The sequence below is a fragment of the Macaca nemestrina genome, chromosome 4, assembly GCF_043159975.1.
Source record: "Macaca nemestrina isolate mMacNem1 chromosome 4, mMacNem.hap1, whole genome shotgun sequence".
Taxonomy (NCBI): Eukaryota; Metazoa; Chordata; class Mammalia; order Primates; family Cercopithecidae; genus Macaca; species Macaca nemestrina.
The window spans coordinates 40,730,420-40,755,237 of record NC_092128.1 but is presented as its reverse complement, the minus strand read 5'-3'; the positions used below and the strand labels follow the sequence as shown (position 1 = coordinate 40,755,237).

Below are 24,818 nucleotides of genomic sequence, written 5' to 3'. Positions count from 1 at the left end.
TTCAAATTATCCTGCTTGCCTTTATCCTTGTCTGTCAGGACAAGGAATGGGTGAATATTTCCTGTTGACCAGATGTGACTGAGAGAGAGAAATCCACGTGGGGTATGTTCTATCCTATAGGGTCCTGTTGGAGAGGATGAGGGAAGACCTCAGAAGAAAGGCTTGAAAGCATCTTGATGCCCAATGGCTACAGAAGGAGCTCTGAGAGGCGCCCAAATCAGAGGTGCTTTCTGCCCACCTGAAGAAAGTTTTTCAGAGAAGGCCCACAGGAACATTTTACTGATAGAGAAAGTTAACTTGTCCCATCTAGTATGGCCATCCAGGAAAGCTACTTTAGATATATTCAAGGACCAAGAGTGTGAAACCAGGCAGCTGCATAGGACCTGACTTATCCTCTTATTTTTCCTTTCTCTTGAGGTGTTGAACATGGCTAGGAACACATCAACTGCTGATCAATGGAGAAGAGGCCTAAGGAAGAGAGTAGAGAACATGCCCTTCCTGATGGCAGACCCCAGGCTGAGCAAGACCCAAAAAGATGGGGGTAGACATTGCTCCTCATATTGATGGGAAACTCCTGCTAGCACAGGTACTCTACACATTTATTTTTATTTTGATTTTCTTATTATAAATTTAACCCATATTCATTATATAAAATATTAAAAGAGAGAGGAAAAAATAACAATAGAAATCACTGTGTATCCTCATAATAAACTATTTATTCTTTAACATTAAATGTTGATTCCACTATCCCTACAATTATATATTATCCTATTCTTTATTAAAAATACGGAATAATAGTTACAAGTATATACTTAGGGCCTTCCAAACTGAACTCAGCTGTTTTAATAGGTGTATGACATTGAGTAACGTACTGATTTTCTCTTTTCCTCAATTTTCTAACATATAAAAGGAAGCTAGTACAACCTACATAATAAGGTTGCTGTGACTATCAGTATGAAATTATATGTGAATAATTTGCCACAGAGCCTGATATATAATATTTAGTCTGAACTGAAAGTTGTTGTTATTCCCAGATTGCAAGAATTTTTCCACATACTTGAATACCTGAATATAAACTATTCCACATAGTTGAATATGGAATATTAACAAATGTGCTAATCACTCCACTACATCCTCAATTATAGATTTAGTATAAATTAGAAATTTTCTTTTTATAAAAATTCTACTGTAATTTGTGTGCTTCTTAACAGTATATATACATTTTCTGCTCATCTCTTGTTACTTCTCTTGGATTATATACTGTAACTATGTCAAAGGATAATAAGAATTCTATAGTTTTTTTTTTCAAATAGTGTTTTTATCCTTTATTCCCACATAGAACTTTATATAGGGCCTGCCCCACATTAGCTACTGATCAAAGATTTAAGAATATAATAAACTAACATATGCCTCTCAGCACATGGATCACTCTTAGAGATAGACCATATGTTAGATTACAAAACAAGTTGTAAAAAATTTTAAAAAAATGAAAATTTTTTTTCAAGTACCTTGTCAGATAACAATGGAATAAAACTAGAAATCAGTAATAAAAAGAATTTTGGAAACTATACAAACACGTGGAAATTAAAGAATTTGCTACTGAATGACCAGTGGGTCAATGAAGAAATTAAGAAGGAAGTTTTAAAACTTTATTGAAACAAGTGAAAACGGAAATAAAAGGTCCCAAAACCTATAAGGTACAACAAAAACAGGTAAGAGGAGAGTTTATCGCAATAAGTGACTACATCCAAAAAGTAGAAAACTTCAAATTAACGACCTAACAATGTATCTTAAGGAACTAGAAAAGCAAGAGCAAACCAAATCCAAATTAGTAGAAGAAAAAATAATAAGGATCATAGCAGAAGTAAATAAACTACTAAAAATACAGAAAGTCAAATGATAGTGTTTTGAAAAGATAAACAAAGTCAACAAACCTTTAGCAAAACTAAGAAAAAAGGAAGTAGATTCAAATAAATAAAAGCAGAGATGAAAAAGTAGACATTATAACTGGCACTACAGAAACTCAAAGGATCATTAGAGACTACTGTGAGCAACTCTATGCCAATAAACTGGAAAACCTAGAAGAAATGGATAAATTCCTAGACACCTGCAACCTACCAATATTGAATCATGAAGAAATAATAACAATAACAAGTAACAAGATGAAACCATAATAAAAAGTCTGCCAGCGAAGAAAAGCCCAGGACTTGACGGTTTCACTGATGAATTCTGACACACATTTAAAGAGAGCTAAAACCAATCCTATCCAAAATGTTCCAAAGAAAAAGGAGAGAATTCTTCCAAAATCATCATACAAAGCTAGTATTGCCCTGATGCCAAAACCAGATAAACACACAACAGAAAAAGGAAAACTACAGGCCTGTATCTCTGATGAACATTGATCCAAAAATTCTCAACAAAATAATAACAAACTGAATTCAGTAATACATTATAAACATTGTTCATCATGACCAAGAGGGATTCATCTCAGGGATGCAAAGATGGTTCAGCGTTTGCAAATCAATCAACGTGAAACATCACATCAACAGAATAAACGATAAAAACGATGTGATCATTTCAACTGATACTGAAAAAGCATTTGATAAGATTCAACATTCCTTCATGATGAAAACCCTCAAAAATTTGGGTATAAAAGGAACATAAATCAACACAGTTAAAAGCCATATGTGACAGACCCATAGCCAGTATGACACTGAATGGGAAAAAACTCTAAGATCTGGAAAAAGACAAGGATGCCCACTTTTACCACTTTTATTCAACATAGTACTGGAAGTTCTAACTAAAGCAATTAAACAAGAGAAAGAAATAAAATGCATTCAGATTATAAAGGAAGAAGTCATATTATCCTTATTTCCAGATGGTATAATGTTATAGATGAAAAATCTAAAGACTCAACCAAGAAAACTATTAGAACTGATAAACAAGTTGAATACAATTGCAGGATACAAAATCAACATTCAAAAGTTAGTAGCATTTCTATGTGCCAACAGCAAACAATCTAGAAAAGACACCAAGAAAGTAATCCCATTTACAATAGCTATGAGTAAAATAAAATACCTGGGAATAAACATAATTAAATAAGTGAAAGATCTCTACAATGAAAACTGTAACACATTGATGCAAGAAAATAAATAAAGAAAAACTAATAAAAAGATATTTCTTGTTCATAGATTGTAAGAATGAATATTGAAGTGTCCATAGGACCCAAAGCAATCTATAGATCAATGCAGTTCCTATCAAAATACTGATGATGTTCTTCACAAAAATAGAAATAACAATCCTAAAATTTATGTGGAACCACAAAAGACCCTGAAGGGCCAAAGCCTTCCTGAGCAAAAATAACAAAACAAGAGGGATCACATTACCTGACTTCAAATTATACTACAGTTATAATAACCAAAACAACATAATACCAGTATAAAAACAGACACATAGAGCAGTTTAACAGAATAGAAAACCCAGAAGTAAATCCACACATCTACAGTGAAATCATTTTTGACAAAGGTGCCAAGAACATACATTGGAGAAAAGACAATCTCTCAATTAATGGTGCGGGGAAAACTGAATATCCATCTGCAGAAGAATGAAACTAAATCCATGTCTCTCACCATATTCAAAAATCAAATCAAAATGGATTAAAGACTCATAGCTAAGACATGAAAATATGAACCTCCTAAGAGAACACGTAGGGGAAACCTTCCAGTACATTGGTCTGGGTAAAGATTTCTTGGGCAGTATCCCAAAAGCAGAGGCAACCAAAGCAAAAATGAACGAATGAGATCACATCAAGCTAAAAACTTCTACACAGCAAAGGAAACAATCTACCAAGTGAAGAGCCAACTCACAGAATGGTGGAAAATATTTGCAAACTACCCATCTGACAAGGAATTAATAAGGAGCTCATCAACTCTATAGGAAATAAATTGAATAATGCAATTAAAAATCAGGCAAAAGATCTGAATAGACGTTTCTCAAAAGAAGACACACAAATGGCAAACAGGAATATGAAAAGGTGCTCTACATCACAGATCATCAGAGAAATGCAAATCAAAGCTATAATGAGATATCATCTCACCCCAATTAACATAGCTTTTATCCAAAAGAAAAACAATAATGAATACTGACAAGGATGTGGAGGAAAGGGAATCCTTCTGCTCTGTTGTTGGGAACGTAAATTAGAGAAACATACAGAGATTCCTAAAAAAATGAAAACTATAACTACCACATGATCTGACAATTCTACTGCTAGGTATATACCCAAAAGAAAGAAAAACATAATATTGAAGAAATATCTGCCCTCTCATATTTACTAGACCACTGTTCACAATAGCCAAGATTTGAGGGCAACCTAAGTGTCCTTCAGCAAAAAAATGAATAAAGAATATGTGGGCTGGGGTAGTGGCTCATGCCTGTAATCCCAGCACTTTGGGAGGCCAACTTGGGTGGATCCTTTGAGGACAGGAGTTCAAGACCGGCCTGGCCAACATGGTGAAACCCTGTCTCTACTAAAATTACAAAAATTAGCCAGGTATGGTGCTGCTCACCTGTAATCCCAGCTACTTGGGAGGCTGAGGCAGGAGAATCTTTTGAACCCAGAGGCATAGTTAGCATTGAGTTGAAATTGTGCCACTGCACTCCAGCCTGCTCCAGCCTCGGTGACAGAGTGAGACTCTAGCTCAAAAAAAAAAAAAAAAAAAAAAAAGAAAAATATAAAAGAAAAGGAAAACATGTGGTACCTATACACAATGGTTATACTTTTCAGCAACAAAGAAGATTGAGTGAGACTCTGTCATATGCAACAATATGAATATAAGTGGAGGAGATTGTGTTAAGTGAAATAAGCCAGGCACAGAAAGACAAACTTTGCATGTTTTCACTCATCTGTGAGAGCTAAAAGTTAAACAATTGACCTCATGGAGACTCACGGAGACAGAGAGTAGAATGGTGATTACAAGAGGCTGGGAAGAGTAGTGAGGTGGGGGCAATAGGAATGGTTAATGGGTACAGAAATACAGTTATATATAATGAATAAGATTTACTATTTGATAGCATAACAGGGTGATTACAACAATAATTTTGTTACATTTTAGAATTACTCAGGGAGTACAATTAGAATATTTGTAACACAAAAGGATCATGACTGCTTGAGGTGAAGTGTCCCCTGCTACCCTCGGGTGATTATTACACATTGTATGTCTATATAAAATATTTTATGTTCCCTATAATTATATACACCCACTATGTGCCCATAAGAATGAAAAAGAAAAAAATTAAAAGGAAAATAATTCTACAATAAAAAACAAACTAATACATGAATAAATGAATGTGTAAATGACTGAATAAATAAATGAAATAGGTATGTAATTAAAGATTGTCTTTCTTAAGATACTGTTGTATATAGTTTTCCATTATTAGATAGCCAGATCAAAAATAAATAGTTCTACAGAATTTGGATAAGATTTCATTTTCTACAAAATTTGCTAAATTTTTTCAATTGGACATAATACTGAATCAATGTTTATATGATCACAAATATAAAGTTCCCATTAAGGAATCTTTAATTTAGCACATTTAAACAACATTAACCTTACTGTAAAGCTTTCTGGAATTGGCTTGGTAATTCTATTTACAGATAGGAATGGAGAGTTAGTTTTGTTTCATTACAGAATTAGCAGTTTTACTAATGACTGGGAAATTGTTCTTGCTGAAGATGAGGGCAAACATTTTAAAACAATAATAACTGATTAATGCAGAAGTTCCTAAACTGTTTTGCACGTTAACATCTCTTTGGGAATTTTTAAAAATTTCAAAACTGAGCTCCACTCCCTACCCCCATAGACCAATGAAATAATATTTCTCCACCCCAAATCAAGTAAGTCATAATCTCTGGGGATGAGACAGGGACATTCATATGTTTCACATTTACTTTTATTGAAGTATTCCAGCTAATGGCAGGCAAGTTTGAGAACTACCAATGGCTTGGTGTATGACTAAGTCTCTGGCTTATACTAGCAGTAAGAGCAGGCACTCTGCATCAATTTTAACATTCCACAAAGCACGGATAAAACTTTATTTGCCTTCCTACTAAATCTGCTGTGGAGAAAAATATAACTTTGGAAATCTCAATGTGCATATTTATTATACTTTTACCATTGCCCTATCAAGTAGCAAAAGCATATTTATCTGTCATAGGAATAACCACATCTGAACAGACATTCATATAGCACATTTACAACCATTTAGCTTCCTGTTATAATACTGTATAAATAAACCCCATGAATATGGTAAGTAGCCCAGCTTACAAGATTTCTTAATATATCAGAATACTTTTTTGGATTTGAAACTTTAAAGTCTCTTAAGACTTCACATTATATTTTTAATAAAGAAGAAATTAAGCTGAATTTTATCATCATTCTAGTAATACTAGTGCATATCAATTTCTCATCATATCTTCAATGCAAAAATATCCATCATAGTCAAAGGCTACAAAGTCTCAGGAGAAACAAGTATAATTTTTTTGGAGATAAATTATACAGCATGCTGAATATAGCTAATAACTTAATACCCTACATTTCAATATCACAAAGTATGTTTCTAATGTTCTCATCACAAAAGTGTTAAATATTTGATGGATGGGTATGTTAATTAGCTTAACTTAATAATTCTACACTGTATTCAAAATTCATAGCTTTTTACATTTGTTGGTCGCTTGTCTGTCTTTTGAGAAATCTCTGTTCATGTCCTTTGTCCACTTTTTAACGGGGTTGTTCTTTTCTTGTTGAATTGTTTAAGCCCATTGGAGATTGTGGATATTATGGCTTTGTCGAATGCACGGTTTGGAAATATTTTCTTCCATTCTGTAGGATGATGTTTACTCTGTTGATAGTTTCTTTTGCTGTACAGAAGCTCTTTAGTTTCATTGGATCCCCTTGTTAATTTTTGTTTTTGTTGCAATTACTTTTGAGGACTTAGTCATAAATTCCTTTCCAAAGCCAGTCAGCATCTAGAAGGATATTTAGTAGGTTCTCTTCAAGGATTTTTATAGTTTTAGGTCTTACATTTAAGACTTTAACCCGTCTTGTGTTAATTTTTGTTTATGGTGATTGGTAGGGATCCAGTTTAATTCTTCTGCATATAGACAGCCAGTTATCTCAAAGTCGTTTAATTAATAGAGACTCAAGACTCATTCCTCCATTGCTTATTTTTGTTGACTTTGTTAAGGATCAAATCATTGTAGATGTGTGGCCTGATTTCTGGGTTCTCTATTCCGTTCTCTTGTTCTGTGTGTCTGTTTTTGTACCAGTACCATGCTGTTTTGCTTACTGTAGCCTTGAAATAATAGAAGAAGAAATGATAAATGTTTGAGGTGATGTAGATCCCAATTACCCCAATTTGATCATTATACATTGTATGCATATATCAAAATATCACATGTAGCCAATGTACATAGCTATTATGTATCAATAAAAAATAAAATAAAAATAAAAAATACAAACCACACATTTAAATACATACAAATAATCAATAACTGGAGCTGCAATCCCATAAGACTTGACTGATGTCTGCTCTTGAGGCCAGGAAGAGAGATATATAATTAAAAGCTATACGTATTGAAAAAGCGCAGAAGTGAGAATGTACAATATGTTAAGATAGTGGAGATGAAGGAATAGAAAATTCTTAAGAGAACTTAAAAAGATAGAGAAAATATCAGGATGAAGATAATATTTGAATTGAACCTTAAAGAATCTATATAATTTCATTGGTATAGTTCATCTTCCAATTGTTGGAAACACATTCTCACCTCCTACTTTTCAATCACAGTTTTTCATGTAGCCTACATGCTGTAATAACTCCTAATAAGTCTAAATAAATTTAATTAAAATGCCATTTCAAGATAGAATATCTCCTGGAATAACTTATCTTTAACCATTCTATGTAGAATATTTTATAATGGAGATATAATTATCATACATGGAAAGCAAAGAAATAAATCCGCATTGTTAGTTACTTATGTTGAAATCAAAAACTACAACATCATGTCATTAAAAAAAATTTTAGGTCTAATTTAACTGGCTGCTTGCCATTTGGTGACACATATCTATTTGGCACTGCTTCCATGATTGTTATGTTTTCTGATTCTTTTAATATGACACAATTGCATGTTTGTGTATTAATAATTAATTAAACTAAAAAACAGTTTTGAGGGTTCCAAACCAATAAATTTTCACGTGTGAACCTGTAATAACAACAATAGCTAATATTTACTGAGGGTTTACTCTCTAGTCCAGGCAAGATACTAAGGGATTTATGTGCATGATCTCCTCGAAATTTTACACAAACCTAGGGAGTTAGTTATTTTAATAATCTTCATTATACATATTAATAAATGGAGGCCCAGAAGTATTGTCATTTCCAAGGTCACAGCCAATAAATAGAGACCTTAGTTTCATCCCAGGTAGAAGTTCAGTACCATGTTCTTAAGCATGACAGCTTTCTTCTACCTCTTATTTTTAGCCATAGCACAGACACCCCCATTCAAACTGTAATTTTTATCTAATTTAAATTGGACATCTGTATTCTACACATTAATTTGCATACCACTGTTGCTTATTATGGAATTAGATCTGGAAGAATTTTATAGTCTGTTTGTGAGAGACTACTTATTTATAATATTGTTCCATAGAATATGTATTATTTGGTTAAAGAAAAAGTGTATTCATCTATACATGATATATATAGGATATTTATCTACATATGGCCTCTTGACATGAACCAAAAAGTGGAAGCCTCATTTATTAGAAGATTATTATTCAACTCAGTTAAGTGCCCAAAATAATCATTTGCATGCACTATAAATGTATAATGAATGTTGAAGAGATGAGTGTGTGAATGAATGGATGAATGCTCTATCCTCTGTAAGAGTCAGTTAACAAAGCTAGTACATGCATTATTATGAGACTGTGTGTGTTTTGATATTTTGACAATTGCAGCAAGCGATTAATTTGTTTATAACCCCTTCTGCAATGTAAAGATAGTAATTTCACTTTAAAGGAAATGGATGTGGGCATAGTTCATCATTCTTTTCTTTAGCATTCAGAGAGTAAATTCCCTACTGGCTAGGATGCTAGGATAAGAGCTGCCCCTAAAACAAGAAAATAACCATAATGTTTACTAACATTAACATGAGTAAAAAAGTAAAAACGAAACAAACACACACAAGTCAGCTGAAGTAGAGTGCAGAGATGAGAAATTTCAGTGTCAAGTAGTGCTTCTCTCCACAGTGGTTAAAATGTTCCCAGTTTATGTGAAATCTATGATTGATTCTCTTTCACTTGGAAGAATTTTAGTATCCCCAAAGGGAGAACTGTAAGATTACTGCTATTACTAAAATCAAACATTAGGAATGAAAATCCTACCCTCTGGCAAAATAAATGTTTTAATAATCAGCTAAATATCCGTATCAGTGATGCTGCTATAAGTTGTCATTGATAACAGAGCTATTTTGAATTTTAATGTCAACATCGCTCATGGCTTAGCATTACAAATTAGACAACCAAGGATCCCTGTATCCTACATCATTAAAGACAAATTCAATTCCAGAAAGCACATTGCCATTATTTTACTATTCTGAACATATTTTCATCAGGGCATGACATTATTGGGCATGGATTTTATAGATTTTTATCTCTCTTATATTCCCATTAGGATAGAACATTTTGACAATGGCTACAAAGACCTATTTTGGTATATGTTTATAAATAATTAACAAAATTATTGTCACATTGGTGTGATACTTCTAGTAAGACAAAAACTAGATTTATTTATTTTTCTGGGGCAAGAAAAATAAATAACTACAAAAAAGAGATGAAGGAAGGAAGAATAAGGGTCTGTTGTTAGATCTACAGAACTTGAAATGAGAGTGATCTATTAAAACATTTATTATCAATCTCTCAAGGGCCACAATAAACATCTGCAAACCGATGTGCTTCAGAAACACTGTTCTAGAGAAGCACAAGTTTAAGAAATGCCATATATATCATCACCTGTTTAAGTAAATACTTTTTATTGTCTTCAGAAAAGCATCCGTCAGCTGCTGTGTTACCAGAACAAGTCAAAGTCTGTTAACATTTATTGATTCTAGTATTATGAAATGATGAAACTTCAATTTTTGTGTGAAAACAGATGACTGGGGCAAAGACAAGGGATTCTCACCAAGAAATTATCCTAGACTGACTACATTATTTCAGATATGCTTTTCTGTTTGCTGAAGGTGTGAAAATGAGCCATTGTGTGAAATGTGCAGCCTTAACCCTAGACATTTCAGTAGCAAAGACACTAAAAATAAAAGCAGAAATGTGTATCCCTCCCCTGACATTGATAGTGTTGACTATTTTCTGTACTTGAATGATGCAGTAAGAAGCTGGTCGCCTAAATCTATTTGGGCTCTTTCTCCAATATGCTGACACTTAATTGAACCTGGCAAAATAAGTCATCCCAAATTCAAATGACCCTCTCCACATTGGAGAGGCACAAACAGGTGGAATAGCAGTTTATGTTCATTTCTGGAATATAACTGGGTGAAACCATTCCAGTGAGACTTTGCTGCAAGAAAATAAAATGAACTGTACATAAAGGGAAAGCAGGATTTAACATAGAGTGTCCATAGTGCTATAGGACCTTCTTAAGTGTATGTAAGTGAAAGAATCTGGGCCTTTGAGGTAGCACCAGAAAAGATTTTAATGTCCAGATTTTATGTCACAAACTGAAATATGTCAGATGGTAGCAATGGGGTTTCTACCACATTGAATCAGCTAAAATGTCATCAGCATTTTAAATGACCAAAAGCAACATAAAAAAAAAAATGAAATTGTGTAAGTATAAAAATTGTATTGAGGAGAGACACATACTACTCAAGTAATGCTCTAAAATTATTTTCTATAATGGATTCTTTTCCAGCTTCAATAAGTAAACTGACATATGGTGGCTTGTATTTCAGATGGATAAGCAATGACATATAAATTCAGCAAACCTCGCCTATCTGGTGAGCCAACATTCTGATATGTACAGGCATCGACCATACAAGAAGTAAAGAAATCTTTATATAAACTATTAAATGATTGTCTTTGTAGTTGAAACAAAGCAAAGATTCATTATTTTCAGTTTTTCATGTTAATTATTTTTAAATCCCTATCTCTGGCATTTGGAAAGAGTGAGTAATTTTACTATATCAAGAGCACAAAATAGCCTTATCTACTAATGAAATTGTGCAGGAGGAATGAAGAAACAACAGATGACTCCATCACTACTAATATTTGACCTTTTTAACAATTCAGAACTTCCTGAATGAAGCATATATTACATATTTACCTTTAACCACGAATGCTTCATCAAATCTCACTAAAAAATAGCATTACTTCGGCAATCTCAAATATTCAGACAAAAATATAAGATCAGGGAAGAACTTCTAAACAGTCAAACAGCCACTCTAAGTTTCCTTCATGTAGAACATTTTAACTCCTCATAAAAGTTTGACAATAGTATTTCCAAAGTCGTGTAAATTAGTTCCACTCTTAAGAGAAAATTTCCTAACATCAACTTTAAAAAAAAAGAAAACCTACACTCTACCAAATAAGAAATGAGACATAGAAAGTCAAACCAGTAACCGAATTAATTAATTAACGTAAAAAAGCCCTCTGTGGTACACCATTGTTCTGGTACCTACCTCATTAGCCTTTGAGAGTATGTTTATATAGTGAAGAGTATATTACATGTTCAGGTTGGAGATTTATTACTAATGTACTCACTTATTGATTTAACAATCTTTTCTTGAGAGGGCACTATATGCCAGGCACTATGAAAATGGGGAGAACAATATAGTGATTAAACCTCAGTAGATTTAATACAACAGACCTAGAGAAACCAGTAAGTGAGTAAGAATGACAATGAATTTCTACCACCCTAGGAAAATGAAGCCAAAATTTCTCAATTGGTGGTTTAGAAATTTAGAAAACTTCTCAGTCAGTGGTGATTAGTAAGGAGTTAAACAGGCAACCAAGGAAGCAAGCAAGCAAACAAACAAACAAACAGGAAAGTAGAATTTCAGGGTAGGTAAAGGCTCCAAGTCAGTGACTCCAATTCCATCTCTTAGATTTTATCTCTCCTTGTGTTTCTTACAGTTCTATTACTGCTAGTGCTAACTTAAGACCCTCACAAAATATTTCTGGAATGCAGCTCTAAATTAAGTAGGTACAAAAGGCCCCTCACTTGGTCTGTCTTTAGAGTTGAGACAAAATTGAGGTATTACGAAGTCCTTTCTAAATATGAATGGAGAATTACTTAGAAATAAACATGGTGAATTACACACAAATATTTAGTTCAATGTCCTAAATTTAATGTCCTATTCTAATATCCATCACATATTCCTGAGGAAGACTTCTAGTTTGGTGGAGCTGGGCTCAGTGAATCCTCTTCCTCCCACCAAGATAAAACTAAACAAAATTGTTAAAGATGACCATGATAGAAGTCTTGAAATTCATCACAAGTCTACAAATAATTAAGAATCATTTATTTTTAAAAAGATAATGAATCTCAGGTAAAACACAGTTAAATCTACTGCAATTTAGCCCACGACTACTCCTACCCACCACTCATTTCCTTCAGAGCAGTAGTTATACCAGGACAAGGCAGGCCAAGAAAATGAAGGATGTTGATGTTACAGGGCACTGACTTGATTTGGAGAAGCCTTGAGAAACCTCATGTCCAGGATCTTTGTTAAAAAATAGAAACTGAGATAGCAAAACAAACAGTAACAGCAACAACAAAAATCCAAAACAAAATAGCTTCTATTGCTCTAATTTTGTACCTATAATATAGACTTATCAAATCAGTTTTTAAAATTTCATTTCATATAATTTTATTTTAAATCACTTAAGAAAAGATATAAATATATTCATACAGTCATTTATATTTATCTATGTGATTACCTTTACAGACCTTTATTTTTTATGTGGTTTGATATAAATATATGCATACTGATATGGTCAATATCATATATGCATATCAGTATATATATGTATATATACATAGTTTTCTATACATACACACACACAAACCAGAAGAAAATTAAAATGGAACACTAGAAGATATCTATTTAATACAAATTACAACAGTAAAGAAGGAAAAGAGGAACAAATAGATATGAGATATACAGAAGACAAACAGTACTTTTGCAAATGTAGAGCAAATTATATCAAAAACTACACTGAATATAATTAATTAAAAGGCAGAGAATATGAGGCTGGACTTAAGCCAAAATAAGATCCATGTGCATACCATATTCAAGAGATACATTTTAGTTTGAAAGACACAAACTGGTTGAAAGTGAAAGTCCATTATTGTGTTGCTATAAATACCTGACTGGGTAATTTATAAAGAAAGGTTTTATTTGACTCATGGCTCTGCAGGCTTTAAAGAAAACATGGTTCTGGCATCTGCTTCTGGTCAGGCCTCAGAGAGCTTACAACCACGGTGGAAGGAAAAGGGGAGCACCAAATTACATGGTGATAGTGGGAGCAAGAGAGGGAGAAGGGGGAGGTCCCAGACTCTTTTAAACAGCCAGACCTTGTGTCAAGTAGCTGAGAGAAAATTCAGTTATCACCAACAGGATAGTGCTAAACTATTTATGAGAAATTCACCCCCATTATCCAAACATCTCCCACCTGGTCCCACCTCCAACATTGGGAATCACGTTTCAACATGAGATTTGGAAGAAACAAATATTCAAACCATATCAAAAAAGATAGACAAAGATATACACTGTGTAACAGTAAACATAAGTGATCTGGGAGTGTATGCAAATATAATAAAATATAGACATTAAGAAAAAGCTATTACTAGAGAAAGAGAAAAATGTTTAACTGATAAAAAGGTCAGTTAATTGGGAATATATGTGTGTATATATATATATATATATAAAAAACATACTGAACAATAGAGACTCTAAATACATAAAGCAAAAACTGACATGATTAAAGGGAGAAATAGAGAATTTAACTCTAATAGTTATAGATTTCAATAACCTATTTTTAATAATTAATAGAAAAACAAGACAAAAATTTGCCACATTCCCACCTTCTCTTTTACACTTTGTGATAGCTTCAAAAACCAACAGTTTAACAATCACAATAACCATGAAAACAGGCAGTGAAGGAAAAGGTAAAGTTTAAATTGCCTAAACAGGCATTGGAGGTATGTCTCAACATTAGCATAGAGCTACTTAGCAAAGATTCATAGACTCACTTGTTTAAGGCATGTGAGAAAATCTCTGTTTGACCATCAGGCAAACCAAGCAGAGATGTCAGAAGCTACACACAGAATATATAGTTAACAATAACTTGTTGTATATTTCAAAATAATTGTAGGAATGAAATTGAAATGTTTCTAACACAAAGAAATAATCAATACTTGAGGTGATGGATACCCCGATTACCCTGATTTGGTCATTACAAATTGTATGCTTGTATGAAAATATCACATGTACTCCACAAATAAGTACAATAATTGTGTTTACATAACAATTGAAAATTTTTGAAAAGTTAAAAATATACAAATTATGCAGAATTAGTCCAGAAGAGTAATAAAACAGTTAAACAAACATCAAATGGCAACAACAAATAGCAACAATGGCAACCCCTGACTGGGTGGTCTAATACTGAGTTATCAGATTAAGTTACAGAAGTGTTCAGTTTCAAAGGTTTTCAAGACATGCAAAGAAACCAGAATGTATGGCCATGTAGTGTGTGGGAGGGAAGATTAACAGAACTGTACCAGAGGAAGTATTGACATTAGATTACTAGACAAAGACTTTAAATGAACTACTGTAAATATGTTCAAACAACTAAAGAAAACCATGTGTAAAGAACTAAAGGATTGGCTGGGCATAATGACTCATACATGTACTCCTAGCACTTTAAGAAGCTGAGATGTGTGGATCACTTGAGCCCAGGTATTTGAGACCAGCCTGGGAAATCATGGCAAAACTCCAACTCTCAAAAATAGTATGAAAATTATCTGGGCATGGTGGCATATGCCTGTAGTTCCAGCTACTTGGAAGGCTGTGGTGATCACATGAGCCTGGCAAAGGTGAGGCTTCAGTGAGCTATGATCACACCCCTGCACTCCAACCTGGGTGACACACCAAGACACTGTCTTAAATAAATAAATAGAATAAATAAATAAAGGATTATATGAGAATGGTATCTTATTACATAAACAATAATAAAAAAGGTAAATATCATTTGAAACAAAGAACTACATTGAAATTTTGAAGTAAAAATGTTAAATAATTGAAATTAAAAATTTTACTTGAGTGATGCAAAAGCATATGTGAGTAGGCAGGAGAAAGAAACTATGAATTTAAGTATAGGCTAATCAAAATTATCCAGTCTGAGAAATGAAAATAATAATGAATGAAGAAAAATAGAGAACCTCAGAGTCCCACAAGGACATCATCACTGTGGTAACACATATATCATGTGACTCTCAGAAGGAGAGAAGAAAGATAAAAATGTAGAAATAATATTTGAATAAATAATGACAAATAGCTTCCTAATGGAAGAAAAATATTAACCTACGAGTTAAAAACAACAACAACAACAAAACTTCAGGTACTATGGATTTAAGCACATCTAGATTTAAACATATAATCAAACTGTCAAATTCAAAAACAGAAGATCTTAAAAGCAGCAAGAGAGAAACAACTCATCGGGGATGAAAGTCTTCAATAAGATGAACATTAACTTCTGATCAGAAGCTATGAAAACCAGAAAGCATTGGAATGACATACTAAAAATGTTAAAACCAATCTATTGTAAAAAAAGAATTATGTATCTACATAACTATGTTCCATAAAAGAAGGAGAAATTAAGACATTTTCAGCTTCACAGAAACTGCACATAATAATCTCAAGTGATGTGGAGAAAGCATTTGACAAAATCCAGTATTTTTCATAATAGCACTCAATAAACCAAGAAGGCAAATTATCTAAATTGATGAGATATTTATATAAAGCATACAGCTAACACCATACTGAATAGTGAGGCACTTAAAATTTTCTGCTTCAGATCAGAAACAAGACAACGATGTCTCTTCTTGTCAATTATATTCAACATTTTATTGGAGGTTCTAGCTAGAACAATTATACCAGACAAATCAACAAAAAGCATCCAGATTTCAAGAAATAAAACAGTCTCCATTCATAGAGATATGGTCTTGCATATATAAAATCTTTGAAAATTCACTAAAAAACCTATCAGAACTAATAAATGAGTTTATCAGGTTACAGGATGTAGTATCAATATACAAAAATAAATTTTATTTCTATATACTGGCAAAAAACAATCTGAGAGTAAATTAAGAATATAATTCCATTTATAGTAGCATCAAAAATAAAATAGTCATTAATTTAACATAAGAAGAGCAAGACTTTCATCTGTGGACTACAAAACATCTTTAAGAAATTAATGAATTTCTAAATTAATAGAAACACGTCTTGGTGTTCATACATCAGAAGACTTAATAACGTCAAGATGGCAATACTCATCAACTTGATATACCTATTCAGTGCAATTCTTATCAAAATCCCAATTCACTTTGTTACAGAAATTGACATACTGGTATTAAAATTCATATGAAAATGCTATGATCCAGAATAATCAGAGAATCTTGAAAAAGAAGAACAAATTTGAAGAGTTTATACTTTTGATTTCTAAACTAAGCCATAATAAGATCACATATTATTGGCATAGGAATATACATATAGATCAATGGAATAGAACTCAGAGTCCATGAATCAACCCTTACCTTGCCTCCATGGTAAATCATTTTTTGACAAGAGTGTCAAGATTCATCAGATGAGAAAGAATAATCATTTCAACAAATGGAGTTGTAACAATTGGCTATCTACCTGCAAAAAAGTAAGATTGTACTACATCTCACATCATATATAAAAGTAAACTAAAAAAGTAACTCATATAATATAAAATTAACTTAAATCATACACATACATGTAAGAAAAGTACATAAAACTATTAGAAGAAAGTATAGGAGTAAATCTTCCAGAATTTAGGTTATTGGGCAGTATTTTCTTAGATGTAATGACAAAAGCACAAGGTACAAAAAAAGTTGAATTGCACTTAATGACAATTAAAAACTTTTGTGCTTTAATGAATTCCACTGGACATATGGCCATATGCAGAATGGGAGAAAATATTTACAATTTATATATGTGATATGTGACTTGTATTCAGAATATACTAAGAACTCATACCTCATTAGGAATTAAATATTTTCATCCCCCTAAAATTCATATTTTGAAGCCTTAGCATGCAATGTGAATATATTTGGAGATAGGGCCTATACAGAATTAATGAGGGTTAGATTTGGCCGTAAGAGTGAAAATGTCATGATGTTATTAGATCACTTATAAGAAGAGATACAAGGGTGTTTGCTATTTCTGTTAACAGGTGAGGATACAAAAAGAAGGTGGCTATTCACAAGTCAGAAAGAGAGCCTGCACCAAAACCTGACCATGTTAGGACGAGGATCTTGGACTTTTCAATCTTTAGAACTGTAAGAAATAAATTTCTGTTGTGTAAGCCACCTTGTTTGTGGCATTTTGTTATGACAGACTAAGCTAAGACACGCCTCAGTAATAAAAAAGACAAATAACCTAATTTTAAAAATGGGGGCCAGGTGTGGTGGCTCAACGCCTGTAATCCTGGCACTTTGGGAGGCTGAGGTGGGCAGATCAGGAGGTTGGGAGATCTAGATCATCCTGGCTAACACGGTGAAACCCCGTCTCTACTAAAAATAAAAAAAAATTATCCGGGCGTGGTGGCACATGCCTGTAGTCCCAGCTACTCGGGAGGCTGAGGCAGGAGAATCACTTGAATCTGGAAGGTGGAGGTTGCAGTAAGCCAAGATCACACCACTGCACTCTAGCCTGGGCGACAGAGCAAGACTCTGTCCCCCCCTCCAAAAAAAAAGGGGGGAAAGGATTTAAATAGACATGTGTTCAAAGAAATTCTACAAATGACCAATAAGGGCATTAAAAGATGTTAAATGTCATAAGTCATTATGAAAATGCAAATCAGAACCACAGTGAGATGTCGCTTCACATACACAAGGATGGCCATAATGAAAACAACATGGACAGTAACAAGTGTCAGAAAGAATGTGGAGAAACTAAAATACTAATACACTAATAGTAAGAATGCAAAATGGTGCAGTCACTTTTAAAACAGTTTGCCAATTCATAAAAAATTTAAACCCCAAATTACCGTGTAATGCAGCAATTCTACTCCTGGGTAAATACCTAATAAAATGGAAAACATATGTCCACACAAAAATGTGTACACAAATATGCATAACTGTATTATGTATAATAGACAAGTAACTCAAATGCTCACCAACTGATGAATGAATAAACAGGTATATGTAATGTTCTTCAGTCATTGGTTTCCTGATATATGTTATGACATGCAAAAACCTTGAAAATATTTTGCTAACTGAAAGAAGCCAGACAGAATTGGTCACATACTATGTGATTAAATTTATATGAAATACCAGAAGAGGCAAATGAATGGAGACAGGAAGAAGATTAGTGGTTTCCAGGGGCTGAGGGGAGAGAAAATGAGAAGTGACTTAATAGGCATGGGGTTTCTTCTTGGGGTGACAAAACTGTTCTGGAATTTGATAGTGATGATGGTTGCACAGCTCTGTGAATATGCCAAAAAGCACTGAAATGTATGCTTTAGTAGGATGTATATGATGGTATGTGAATTATATTTCAATAAAGCTTTTACACAAAAAATAAAATGCAATGACATTGAAAGAAAAAGATGTCCAATTTGAAAAGAAAATAAAATTGTCTTAATTTACAATGAACATGTTGTCATGTATATATAGTCCTAAGAAATACAGAAAAAGTACTACTGGGTCTAATAAATACGCTCAACAAATTTTCAAAATGCAAGATTCATATATAAAACTTATTTATACAATCATGCACCACATAATGATGTTTTTGGTCAATGATGGATCACATATATGATGGTGGTCCCACAAAATTATAATGCAACTGAAATTTCCTACCACATAGTGATATGGTTTGGCTCTGTGTCCCCACCAGAATCTCATCTTGTGGCTCTCATAATTCTCACATATTGTAGGAAGGAGGGTCCCAGGGGGAGATAACTGAATCATGCAGGTGGGTCTTTCCCATGCTGTTCTCATGATAGTGAATAAGTCTCGTGAGATCTGGTGGTTTTAGTAATGGGAGTTTCCCTGCACAAGCCCCCTCTCTCTCTTTGCCTGCTGCCATCCATGTAAGACGTCACTTGTTCCTTTGCCATGATTGTGAGGCCTCCCCAGCCACGTGGCACTATAAGTCTATTAAATCTCTTACTTTTGTAAATTGTCAAGTCTTGGGTATGTCTTTATTAGTGGCATAAAACAGGCTAACACACATAGTGTTTACTATACTTTTTATCGTCATTTTAGAGTGAACATCTACTTATTAAAAAAAAAACCTTAACTGTAAGACCATCTCAGGCAGGTCCTTCGGGAAGTATTCCTGAAGAAGGCATTGCTATTATAGGAGTTGACAGCTCCATGCGTGTGATTGCCCTTGAAGACTTTCCAGTGGGACAAGGGGACAGTGATATTGATGATCTTTACCCTGTATAAGCCTAAACTAATGTATATGCTGGTGTCTTAATTTTTAACAAAAAAATTTAAAGAGTTAAAACATTGAAAATAGAAAAATGTTTATGTAATAAAGATGTAAAGAAAATATTTTTTTCAGCTGCACAATGTGTTTGTGTTTTAAGCTAAATATTACTACAAGACAGTTGAAGTGTTTGTAAAATCTACAGCAGTGTGCAGTAATGTCCTGGGCCTTCACACTGACTCACTACTCACTCACTGACTCACCCAGAGCAACTTGCAGTCCTTCAAGCTTCATTCACCGTAAGTAGCCTACACAGGTGTACCATTTTTTATGTTGCATTTTCACTGTATCTTTTCTATTTTTAGATATGGTTAGATATATAAATACTTACTATTGTGTTATAATCGTTGACAGCATTCAGCACAATAGCAGGCTGTACAGGTTTGTAGTCCAGGAGCAATACACTATACTATATAGCCTAGGTAAGAAGTAGGCCAAATCATATAGATTCATTTAAGTATACTCTGTGATGTTTGCACCGTGATGAAATTGCCTACAAACACATTTCTTAGAATATGTCTCTGTGGTTAAGCAATACATAACTGTCTGTTTATGTAGTGACAATGAACATCTGTAAACAAGATTATGAAAACAATTTCATTTTCTATAGAATCAAAAAATGAAATAAAAACATATTTAGCAATATAAATGAAAAACTTAATGAAAATGACAAAAGCATTTCTGAGAAAAATTAATGGAAATGTAATTAACTGGAGAGACATTCTATATTCATGGATTGAAAGATCCAATATTATTAAGATGGCAGTTCTCTCGAAAATGATCTGATGCAACACTAATCAAAATCCCAATAGGCTTTTGTTTTCTTTTTGAGAAGTAAACTGACTCTACACTTTATATGCAAATGAGAAAAACCCAGAATGACTAAAACAATTTTGAAAATAATAACAAAACTGAGAGACATTATATCCTAGTTTCAAAACTTATTACAAGATATGGGAATCAACACAGTGTGTACTAACACTAGATTATGCATATTTTACAGTTGGATAATAAAATATACATATTATTAAATATATATATTTATTCAGTGGTATAGAATTCTTCTTTTTGGAGAAGTGGTACTTTGCAGGATTTTTAGCAACATCTTTGGTACTACCCTTCACTCCCAAGTAATGACAATAAAAAAAAATCTTCAGATACTGTTTTTGTAGGCTGTTTTTGTGTTGCTATAAAGAAATACCAGTGACTGGGTCATTTATAAAGTAAAGAGGTTTAGCTTGTCTCCTGGCTTTGCAGGCCATACAGGCAGAGTGCCAGCATGTCATTGGCTCCTAGTGATGGCCTCAGGAAGCTTGCATTCATGCTGGCACATTCAGGGGAGTCAGCATATCACATGGCAAAAGCAGGACCGAGAGAGAAGAAAGATCCCAGACTGTATTAAACAACTACACCTCATGGGAAGTAACTGAGTGAGAATTCACTTATCATCAAGAGGATGAGGCTAAAGCATTCACGAGAGACCCACTCCGATGATTCAATCACCTCCCACCGGGCCTCAGGTCCAACAATGGGAATCACATTTCAAGATGAGATTTGGAGGGAACAAACATCCAAACCGTATCAGATATTGAGAAATATCCTTTGTGGAGAAAAACAACTCCCAATGGAGAACCACTGATATAGATCAGTGAAAGAATTAAGTGTTCTGAAAGAAATTCTTATATTTATGATGCATTCATTTTCAATCACTGATAGGTTTTTCAACAAATGGTGATGAAGTAATTGGATATCCATTGGCACAAAGCTGGATATAGCCTCTTACATGCTGTCCTACATGAAATTAACCCAGAAAAAGTCATAGTCTAAATGTAGGAGCTAAAGCTGTAGAATATTTAGAAGAAACCATAGCAGAAAATTATTGTGACCTTGAATTAGGCAAATATATTTTAGCATCATCTATAACAAAAAAAATCAATAAATTGGACTTCATAAAATGTAAAAACATTTGTACTTCAATAGTACCATTAAAAAATGAAAAGATCAGTTCCAGAGTGAGAGAAAATATTTTCAAATTGTGCATCTTATAAGGGGCTTTTATCCAGGATATTATACAAAGAATCTTTGTACCTCAATAATAAGATAACCCAAATTAAAAATGGGCAAAGTATTTTTATGAATTTTCACCAAGAAAGACATAAGAATGAATAATAATAAGCACATGAAAAATGCTGAACATTAGCAATAAGGGAAACATAAATTAATACTCCTGTAAAATTCTACTTCACCCACTAAAATTGAAATAATCAATAAGATAGTGTTGTTGAAGATATGGGGAAACAGGAAGTCTCACGTGTTGCTGCTAAAAATTTAAAAAGTCACAGCTATTTTGGAAAAAAAAATTATTTGTTTCATAAAAGTTAAATATAAGCTTATTATACAACAATTAATTAACAAAAAATAATAATTACTTATTATTCTAAGTAATTCCACTCCTAGGAATCTACCCATAATTTTAAGTATATAATAATGTCTTATTTTACATAATAATGTATATTAGAATATTTCCATACAGTGACACATATGCATGAATTTTCACAATAGCATTATTTATAGTAGCCCCATACTGGAAACAACTCAAACACCTAAATGTATAAACAAAATGTGATCTATCATACAATGGAGTACTATATAGCAATGACGAAAAGAATAAACTTCTGATACATGCTACAATATGAATGTAAAAACATTATGCTAAGTGAAAGAAACCAGAAAGAGGAAACCACATATTTTTATAATTTCATTTATATGAAATACCCAGAAAAGGCAAATCTCTACAAAAAGAACAGGTCAGAGGTTGCCTGGCACTTAGGATGGGAGAAGGAATTGGCCACAAATGGCCAGAAAAGATATTTTTAGGGTGATACAATGCTAAAACTGGATTCTGGTAATGGTTGTATGACTCTGTTACTAAAATCATTAAACTGTACACTTAAAATGGGTGATTCTTTTTTTTTTCTTTGGTTGTTTGAGACAGGGTCTCACTCTCTCCCAGACTGGAGTGCAGTGTCACCATCGTGGCTCACTGAGGCCTCAACCTCTTTGGCTCAAGTGATCCTCCCACCTCATCCTCCTGAGTTGCTGGGACCATAGATGTGAGCCACCATGCTTGGCTATTTTTAAAAGTTTTTTATAGAGGTAGGATCTCACTGTGTTGCCCAGTCTGATCTTGAACTCCTAGACTCAAGTGATCCTCTTGCCTCAGCCTCCCAAAGTTGTGGCATTATAGGCAGAACCTACTGAACCTGGACAAAGTGGGCATATATTTTATTGTATGTAGTTAATGCCCAAAAAAGTTGTTTAAAAAGGTATATATTTCTAATGTTACATAATTTTTTACTCTGAGCTTGAGAATCCCATATTAATCAAATTACCATTAGGGTTTGTTCTCTTCCAGCCCTACTTTCAGGAACGTTGTTGCTTTTCTTCTCAGCTCCTGTCCATTGTCTGCATGGAAGTAACCACTACACAAGATCTCAGGCACGGGCAATCTGCTAGATATCTTTGATTTGTAAAATGATTATCGAGAGAATGAGAGTTTGTAGTTCTCTCTCTCCCAAGTTTACTTAGAGATTTCCTTCTTAGTTTAGTTGTACATCCTGAGGTACATGCTATTTCTTCAACTGATGAATACCATGAATTCCTCCACTTTCAGGGAAGACCAAAACCTCAATATACAAGAATTGATTTTTTCCCTCAGTTCAACCTCAAATCAATAACAAAACCATGAATTATAACTCGTATAACTCAGTTATAACTGAGAAGACTCATTTCATCCCACAGGATATAGATATGTAAATAAACAATTATCATCAAGTAAGCAGGAGGAAATGTTCTGAAATTTCCGAGGAGGGAGCTGAGCAAAATTTTTCTAATAGTGGAGTATGGGACTGGGTAATGAAAATCAAAAGGGAGTTCCCAGCCAATGACTGGTGGAAAAGACTATTCTAAACAAAGGAGAGAACATGCATAAATGATTATTGAAATTGCTTTATTAAAAAAAGGATGTCCAATAAATATTTCTTATAATGAAATGCACTTGGTGAACTGAAGCACTTAATGTAGCTGGGATGTGAGGCATAATTGAAAGATTAATGGAAAATTTAAAATGATGTGTTGGAGTTAAGATACAAGAATACTGAGAATCTTATATATCCTATTAAGGAATGCAGACTTTAGTCAATGTACAAAATATAAAGATTTTTAATTTTTGTTTTATTTTAAACATAAATGGCAATCAGTTTTGTATTATAAAAATATCACTTTGGGGTTCTAAGGAAATTTTGACATGGGAGAAACACATGGCAAACTCAAGAGTTAGAAGGCTGTTGTATAGAGTTCTGTAAAGACACTCCATATTTTTATAACCCAAATTAAACAACCAGAATTAGTAAACAGGAGTGCAGACAATGGACACTATTATTTAAAAGTATATTACATTTAGAATACATTATTTGAGAAACTGAAATTACCTATAATGTGTTTAAGATGTTTCCATAATATTTTAGCACAAATTTTTATAAAAGGAATGGCTATATTATAGCCCTAAATTTTATACCCATTGACAAAATGATGATAATTCTTACTATTTATTTGACATTCAAAATATAAAATTAAACATGGATTTACATACACACATATATGTATATAAACATGAATAATAGATAAATCTGAAAATATAAAGATAAGCGTAAACAAATGCACAGTAGAGATAAGTACATTTAATAATAATGGATATTAGAAAATTGCTTAAAAATATACACATAAACAATCTCACCATAAAATGTAAGTATGTGAAATGATGTATATGTTAGTATATATTAAATATTCTCACACAGTTTGACTTTGCAAGATATAGAATTTGTTTATTTCTGAAGGTTACACTTATCATTTAGTAATTATTATTTCTTGACATGTTTTGACTGTTGCATATCTGTCTTCCAGGAGCTTACAAAATATTGCTTGAGGTTAGGAAGAAAGAGTTCCTTTG

At 33.2% G+C, this 24,818-nt stretch overlaps 1 long non-coding RNA gene across 1 annotated transcript; it reads left to right on the top strand.

Moving 5' to 3' along the window:
• LOC105475446 (uncharacterized) lies at positions 1-24,818 on the top strand. Its single transcript, XR_011621633.1, has 4 exons — positions 1-586; positions 17,544-17,649; positions 19,911-20,049; positions 24,773-24,818. It is a non-coding gene; the product is annotated as an uncharacterized lncRNA (long non-coding RNA).